Genomic DNA, 8,755 nt, shown 5'->3' with positions numbered 1-8,755 from the left:
AGTACTTTTATTAATTACAGTTGCATTTGACCACAAATAACAGAAAACTCAACATAGTATGACTTAAGCAGAGAAACGTTATTCATCCACACAAAGGTAAATCTAGAGATACAAAGAACAGGGATCTTTTCATCTTTCTTCTGTGTTGTTTTAAGGCACTAAATTTGTGGTAATTTGTTAGAGCAGCAACAAAAAGCTAATATCATACCCAATGAACAACTCTGCATATATAACTTTTTCCATGTTTTCGATTACTTGTTTGGGATACATTTGTCTATAGCCAGGGTGAGATGGTTCCATTGATCATGGTTTAAAGATTTGAGCTTTATCCCAAGAACCCTGGGGAGCTACAAAAGGATTTTAAGTAACAGAGTCATAGCCAGATTTGTGTTTCAGAAACAAGACTGTGGTAGCAAAGTACTGTGGTAGAAGATTGTAGAGAAAGGAGAGAACGGGCAGAGACATCTGTTGGCATGTTTTGTTTTTTTTTTACCACTTCAGGGAATTGATAGTGAAGGCTTGATCTAAGATGGTGGGGATAAGTAAATGAGTCATTTATGACCTAAAACAAAGTATTCATGGCCTAAATAGACAGGGCATGGTGATGGGTCAGAGAGAAAGTGACATTGAGAATGATTCTGAGTTTTCTATCCCAGAAAACTGAGGTGAAGAGTAAAGGAGTTTTGGAGGAGAGAATTCTGTTTAGGACATCTTGTTTTGGAAATGCCTATAGGACATCCTGGTGGAGACATCTAAGTAGTGAACATGCATTCGGAAATTTGGACAAAAGTGAAAGCTTAAGAAAGATTTTACACTCCAGTTAATTGTTAAAATATTTATTAAGTTATTTCAGTGGGTAAGACACAGCGCAACAAACTGGGAGACTGAAATGATTAGAAACACACTCTTTGCTAGAATTCCAGAAGATGGTAATCATTATGTGGCATTAAAGCATTTACCTTGCTATACTGTCATTTCTTCATTTGTGCGTCTGCATCCCCAAGAATACGGAGATCCTCTCTGGGCTTCACGCCCAGAAGTTCTGTCATTATTCTCTTTTTATCCTCTGGAATAAGGACATTCTCTTTGTATGCAATTAAGGGCCTAGTACAGGGTCATCAGCCATGAAGTGATTGTTAGGGGATGAGGGAGTGAAAGGTAGAGCTATAAGAGGGTCCATCCAAGTGCTTTAAAAGCGCAGGCTGTGAAGGGGCTCCTACTCTAGATGATAGACCAAAAATAAATCCCAGATGAATTAAAGACTTAGAGGTAACAATAAACAGAAATGAAAGGTTTGTGAGAGAATCTAGAATTTCCAAATAAAATTCCGAATGTCCAAATAAAAGAAGAGTGACAAAGGGGACGGTTCAGATTGAGTGGTCAGCCAGCTAAGGAAGTGGCATTTAAGATGAAATCTGAGGATGAGAAGGAGTTAGCCAGGATAAGAGTTGGGGAAAGTGTCAGGTCACAGGCAATGGAAAAGTCAGAATCCAGGCTCAATGGCAGAACAGGGCTTATTATTATTTAAGAGAGTGAAAGGAGGCCAGTGAGGTTGAGCTGTACAATCAAATCAGGCAACCGACAAAAGAGCAAGAGAGGAGATTGGCAAGGTGAGGAGGCTGGTTCACACAGCGCCTTGCAAAGTTTAAAAAAACACCAATGACTTTGTTTATTGTCCCACTGCCTTGGTGGCATTGAGGTATGTACCTGGGTTTGTTAAGGTCCTGACCTTTGTTCTTTCTCCTTCTTTAGTCTCTGTTTCTACTTTTCCATGAGCTCATTGCTCAGACCAACACTTGCCAACACAGCCATGGGCAAACCTGGCAAATGGGCTGTCTTGATCAAACTGGAAACACAGGTTCTAGAATGACTTGGAAACGGGTGAGGCCACCAATAATGTCATCAACTCCAGAGGCTAGCATAAGAGCTCTCTGCCCATTTCTTCTTTTCTATTAGATCACATCATTGAAATAGGCTCTGGCTGTTGAAACTTCATGAGCTTGTCAATTTAGCCAAACCTCTCTAACCCTTACAAAATAAACCCCATGACAAAACCTTCCTTGTCTTTGCATATCTCTGTCTCTTCACTCTTCCCAGCCAGGGTTCCTCCTTGCATAATTCAGGATTCCAGCAGGATATAAATGGTGTGCCCAATTTAGAATAATTCATGGGAGGTTTAATAAAGGACTCTTTATAGAGCTGTAGGCAGGATGTAGAGAAAACAAAGGGTGGTAGAGAACACTAGGACTAGGAAAGCAGAGCTATTACTGCCTGAGAGGAGTCAGGAGAAAGTGGTTACCTGAACCCAGCTGGAGAAAATTGTGACTTTTGGTTGAGTGAGTGCAGTGGACTCTGGAAGGAGGGAATTGGGGGAATATATATCCCCATCTCACTCTTTCTTCCCTCCAGTGTCCTCTCAGGGCTCACTGCTGGCCAAACTCAATGGAGTCACTCAGTGGTATTCTCTTGATATTGCCGTTGACCTGGGACAGAGAGCAGAGTGTCAAAGGATAGAGCAGGGATCTGGAGGGACAAAGGGGAAGCATCTGGCACGTTCCCTCACTCTTTGACTTCACTCTACCTTTAAAACCTGACTTCTTTTTACCTCACTCGACTGAAACTGCTCTAACGAAGTTCACTGTTCGGTAGTTGCCAAATCCATGGGGCACCTCTGAGGCCTCTCTGCTGCCTTCAACACAACTAACCACTTCCTCCTTCTTATACCTCATGTCTCTTACCTTCTGTGTTACCACTTTCTGCTTCTTAAATGACTAATTCTCAGAAACCCTGGCTGGCTCCAATTCCTCTATCCTCTGGTACTGGCTGATGTCCCTCCCATGTTCCATCCTCAGCTCTCCTCCTCCATGGTTTTTATTACCACATATACCCTGGTGGTTCCTAGAACTACTTATTCAGTCCTGCCACTCCCTTTAGTTCCAAACCCAATATCATCTCCGTGTCAGCTGAGTATCACCACTTAAATGTCTTACAGACCTTCAAATTCAACATGTTCCAAACTAAGCTCATTATCTACATTTCACCCAAGTCTCCTCCACCTCTGTACTTCTGTGTCATTTAGCTGTACCACGAACTCTATCACCCAGGTTAGAAATCTGGCAGTTACTCTGGATTCTTATCTAACTCAACATCAAATCACTCACAGATCCTGTCAATTCTACCTACTAAGTGGTTTCAAAACTGTCCTTTTTTCTTATATCTCTAGTGGTTCCCTTATTTAAAGTTTTTGTCATCTTTGCCTGGACTGTTGCAGTAGTACCTTGACCAGGCTTCCTGTCTCCAGTTTCTTCCCCTTCTATTTCATCTTCTTTGCCACTGCCAAACTGATCTTGTGACTCTCCCACCTAAAACTTTTAAATGACTAACTAAATATGCACAAGTTGGATAAAGTCCAACTTCCTTCATACAATATAGCAGCAATTAAAAAATGTGTGCATAGGTGTTTTCTTTTCTGCTAGTAAAAGGTGTTCCTTTGTTCACCCTGGGAATGTAACTTATCTTCTTGGCATAAAAAGTAACCCCTCTACTATCTCTTGAAAGAGAAGTAATTAGACCTTTTATGTTGTGAGAGTCTGAGACCCCAGGAAAAATTAAGGTCTTCATTATGAGAGGGGTTTAGAAATAAGACCTTTGGTGTTTGATGGTTAAAAAAGGAGTTGGAGTTGCAAAGATGGCTTCCCACTCTGTGCATGTGACTGAGACTGAGCTAGACATATACCCTTACCTGAGGCCTTGAATTTTAAAATTTATATGGAGGAATAAATACTAAACACTGATAGTCAAGAAAAAATGGGCAAAAGAAGATTGTGAGGGGGTATTTGCTAAGGAGATATTGGAGGTCATGATAAACAATTCAAATTAGGATTATGCTAGAAATAGACAAAAGCAAATAAAATCAGTGGAAATGAATTGAGAATCCCGAAATGGACCTCAGTGTATGTGAGAATTTAATATACATCCGTGAGGGTAGATCAAATCAATGAAGAAAGGCTATCTGTTTAAAAAAAAAAAATGCACCTCTATCTTAAATAAGATACAAATACTAATTTAAGATGGATTAAACAAATCAAACAACAGCAATCTTGTAAGAAAATCTAAGAGGACTTCAGCAAGATGGTGGACTAGGAGGTCCTCATATCCCCCACTCAGCAACAACACTTTAGTAGCCATTCATAGACAAAAGTGCCTTTGTGGGAATACTGTGAAATCCAGATAGGAGATTGTAAAACCCTAATGGAGCTCAAGACTGAGAAGAGCCATTTTGAGAAGGCAGGCACATGTCCAGGTAGCAGACTCATCAAATATGGTCCTGGCTACAGACTTGGAAACAGTCCCCATGAACTTAACTACAGCCCATTTAGCCTTGGCCCTGTACCACCACCATCTGCCAAAGGGCCCAGAAGGAGACATACCCATCCATGTCCCCAGAGGTAAGCCTACCAACCTCAGTTTGACTTCATATCCTGAAATGGCCCTGCATCTGGCCTCCATCTCCTCTCAGCCATGGGACAGAAATATTCCTGTCCACGCAAGGACCCATGAGGAGACATACCCAACCATGCTTCCAGAGGTAGGCCTGCTGACTTCAGTCTGACCATGATCTTAAAACAGACTTATGACTCAGTTCTACCTCATGTCAGCTGCAGTCCAGGAGCAGTATTGCCATCCAGGGACCCAGTAAGAGACATGCTTCTCATGTTTCCAAAGGCAGGCCCAGCAACTTTGGTCCAATCGTAGATTCTAGTGCAACCCTATGACTTGGCTCCAATTCCTTACCTATGGTCTGGGGCAAATTCTGTCTTCACAGGGACTGCTCCTCTTCAGTGACAGTGCAGGGAGCCCTCCTAATGACTCAGCAGGAGCCACATTCATCTACATGCTAGTAACAGTCCTGTCATCTAAGGATCCTGAAGCAGATCCTTGTTCCAGTGACAGCGTACTGACCAAGGTTCTAGAGGCAGTCCTGTCCACCGAGGAACCAGATAGAACCCATACTTGCCCAAGGGATCAGACAATCCACATCTTCCCAAACTCCTGGTAATAGGCCTGCCAACTGTGGACTCCATGGTGGACGCAGGAGGAGCCACATGACCCAACTCCAACTCCACTTAATTGCCACCCAGGAAACAATATTATCAATCCGCAGGGACCTGACACAGGACTCTACCCGCTGAAACTAATCTGTAAAGCCTGGAAGAGGTATTTGTTCCTTCAAATAAATAGATACCAGGGACGCCTGGGTGGCTCAGTGGTTGAACGTCTGCCTTCCGCTCAGGGCGTGATCCCAATCCTGAGATCAAGTCCCACATCGGGCTCCCTGCATGGAGTGTGCTTCTCCCTCTGCCTGTGTCTCTGCCTCTCTCTCTGTGTGTCTCTCATGAATAAATAAATAAAATCTTAAAAAAAAACAACCCCCAAACCCCCAAATACAACCAATGTAAGACTACATGGACCATAAAAATTCAGACAGCATGCCACCACTGAAGGAAAATAATAAAGTACCAGCAAATGACCCCTCCCCCAAATGAAGATGTACAAATTGCCTGACAAAGAATTCAAAATGATCATTTTACAGAAGCTCAATGAAATGTAAGAGAACACAGGTAGACAATTAACAAAATCATGAAAATAATGCATGAACAGAATGAGAGGTTTCGTAAAGAAACAAAAGCCAAGGGATCCCTGGGTGACGCAGCGGTTTGGCGCCTGCCTTTGGCCCAGGGCGCGATCCTGGAGACCCGGAATCGAATTCCACGTCGGGCTCCCAGTGCATGGAGCCTGCTTCTCCCTCTGCCTGTGTCTCTGCCTCTCTCTCTCTCTCTGTGACTATCATAAGTAAGTAAAAATTAAGAAAAAATAAAAAAAAAAGAAACAGAAGGCATAAAAAACCCCATACACACAAAAATGCATAAAAAAAAAAAAAACCAAAATCCTGGAGTTAAAGAGTATAGTGACAGAACTTAAAAATTCAAAAGAAAGCTCAACACAGACTGGATTACACTGAAGAAAGAATCAGCAAACTCAAAGATAAATCATTTGAAATTAGCCAGTTAGGGAGTAAGAAAGAAAAAAATGAAATAAAGTAAAGAAAGCATACAGAACTTATCAAATACCATCAAAAGAATGAATATATACATTGGAATACCAGAGGAAGAGAGAAAGGACAGGGCAGAAAGTTTATTTAGAGAAATAATGGTTGAAAATGTCCCAAATCTTGGGAGGGATATAGACATCCAGATACATGAACTCAAATACTTCAAGCAGGATCAACCCAAGGAACATTATGTCAAGACACATGATAATCAAGGTGTCAAAAGTGAAAGACAAAGAGAATTTTGGAAGCAGCAAAAGAAAAGGGACTTGGGACATATAAGGGACCACCCATAGGCTACTAGCAGGTTTCTCAATATAAACTTTATAGGCTAGAAGGTAGTGGGAAGTTATACTCAAGGTGGTAAAAGAAAAAGCCTGCCAACAAAGAATACCACACCTGAAAAGGCTGTCTTTCAGAACTGAAGGAGAGACAAATAAAAGCTGAAGGAGTCTATCATGACTAGACTTGCCTTATAAAAAATGTTAGATGGATTTTTTTCAAGTTGAAATGAAAGGAGGCTAAGTAACAGCATGAAAACATCTAAAAATATGTAATTTACTTGTAAAGGTAAATACAGTCAAATTCATAATATTCAAATATTGTACTGATGGTGTGCAAAGCAGTAACTCCAGTATAAAAATTAAAAGACAGAGATGCCTGGGTGGCTCAGTGGTTGAGCATCTGCCTTTGTCTCAGGGTGTGATCCTGGTGTTTTGGGATGGAGTCCCACACTGGGCTTCCTGCATGGAGCCTGCTTCTCCCTCTGCCTCTTTCTCTCTGTGTGTCTCTTATGAATATATAAACAAAATCTTTAAAAAAAAATTAAAAGGCAAAAGTATTTGAAATAACTATAGCTACAATAATTTGTTAATGGATATACAATATGAGAAAGATGTAAAGTGTGACATAATAGCATAAAATGTCGGGTTCAGAGGAGAAGTAAAAGTGCAGAGAATTTGTATGTGATTGAAGTTAAGTTGTTATCATCTTAAAATAGACCATTATAACTAAGATGATTCAGGTAAACCTCATGGTAAACATAAAGAAGAAATCTCTACTAGACACACAAAAGGTAAAGAAAAAGAAATGAAAGCACGCCAGTACAAAGAAAAAAATCAACAAATCACAAACGAAGACAGAGCGAGAGGAGGAAAGGAATAAAAGAATTACAAAACAGAAAACAATGAACAAAATAGCAATAGTAAGGTCTTAGCTATCAACAATTACTTTAAATGTAAATGGATTAAATTATGTAATTAAAGACACAAGAGAAGCTGGATAAATGTAAAAAACAGGATCTTATAATATGCTGCTTAGAGACTCACCTTAACTTTTAAGACACATATTGACTGAAGTGAAATGATGGGAAAAGATACTCCATCAAATGGTAACCAAAAGAGAGCAGGAATGATTATATTTAGTTATATGTATTTCCTGAAATGTATTTAGTTATATATATGACTGAAATAACTGAAATAGATTTTCAGTCAAAATCAGTCATGAGAGAGATGCCTGGGTGGCTCAACAGTTGAGCATCTGCCTTTGGCTCAGGAAGTGATCCTGGGATCTGGGATTGAGTCCCACATCCAGCTCCTTGCAGGGAGCCTGCCTCTCCCTTTGCCTGTGTCTCTGCCTTTCTCTTTCTCCCTCTCTGTCTCTCATGAATAAATAAATAAATATTTAAAAAACATCAGTCATGGGAAATAAAGAAGGTCACTATATAATGATAAAGGGGTAAATTCATCAAGGGGAATAACAACTATAAACATATATGCACCCAATATTGGAGTACCTAAACATATAAGGCAAATCTTAATAGAACTGAAAGGAAAACTGATAACAATACAATAATAGAAGGAGACTTCAAGATCCTCATTAGATTATCTAGACAAAATCAATAAGGAAACAGTAGATGGACTAACACTATAGATCAAATAGACCTAGCAGACATATACAGAGTATTTCATCCAACAGCAGTAGAAAACAAATTCTTCAAGTACATAGGGAACATTCTTTAGGATAGAGCATCTGGTGGGTACCCAAAACAAGTCTTAATAAATTTAAGAAGACTGAAATTAAATTAAGTATCTTCTATGATCACAATGGTGTGAACTAGAACTCAAGTAAAGGAGGAAAATTGGAAAATTTAAGAATATGTGGAAATCAGACAATAGTTTCCTAAAATCCCAACAGATCAAAGAATAAATCAAAAGAGAAATGGAAGTGTACCTTGAGACAAACTAAAATGGAAACACAACATATCAAACCTTATGGGATACAGCAAAAGCAGTTTATAGCAATAAATGCCGATATTAAGAAAAAAAGAAAAAAGAAAGATCTTAAGTAAACAACTTAACTTTACACTTCAAGAAATTAGAAAAAAAATGGCATAAACAAAGCCCAGAGTTAGCAGAAGGAAGGAAACAACGAAGATTAGAGCAGAAACAAATGAAATAAAGACTAGAAAGACAATAGAAAAGATCATTGAAACCAAGAATTTTTGAGGGGAAACAAAATTGACAGAATTTTAGCTAGATTAACCAAGAAGAAAAAGAATGGACTCAAATAATAAACTTATGAATGAAAAAGACATTATAGCTGACACCACAGAGATACAAAGGATAATAAGAGACTACTACAAAC

Source organism: Vulpes vulpes, chromosome 14 (genome assembly GCF_048418805.1).
Source record: "Vulpes vulpes isolate BD-2025 chromosome 14, VulVul3, whole genome shotgun sequence".
NCBI classification, from domain to species: domain Eukaryota; kingdom Metazoa; phylum Chordata; class Mammalia; order Carnivora; family Canidae; genus Vulpes; species Vulpes vulpes.
The sequence above is the reverse complement of the archived record's forward strand: the minus strand, read 5'-3'. Positions refer to the sequence as shown.